The sequence below is a fragment of the Pteropus vampyrus genome, unplaced genomic scaffold (assembly GCF_000151845.1).
Source record: "Pteropus vampyrus isolate Shadow unplaced genomic scaffold, Pvam_2.0 Scaffold496, whole genome shotgun sequence".
NCBI classification, from domain to species: domain Eukaryota; kingdom Metazoa; phylum Chordata; class Mammalia; order Chiroptera; family Pteropodidae; genus Pteropus; species Pteropus vampyrus.
In genome coordinates, this window is record NW_011889277.1 from 468779 (window position 1) to 469040 (window position 262).

Consider the following 262-nt stretch of genomic DNA (forward strand, 5'->3'; position numbering starts at 1 on the left):
GATGAAATGATTCTCTATATAGAAAACCCTAAAGACTCCACAAGAACACTACTAGAAACAATAAGCAAATACAGTAAAGTTTCTGGATACAAAATCAATGTTCAGAAATCCATAGCATTCCTATGCTCTAATAGTGAAGTATCAGAAGAAGAAGTGGAAAAAATAATTCCTTTTGCAATTACAACAAAAAGAATAAAATAAAACATGTGGAAGACCTATATAATGAAAACTATAAGATTCTATTAAAAGAAATCAAAGAAGA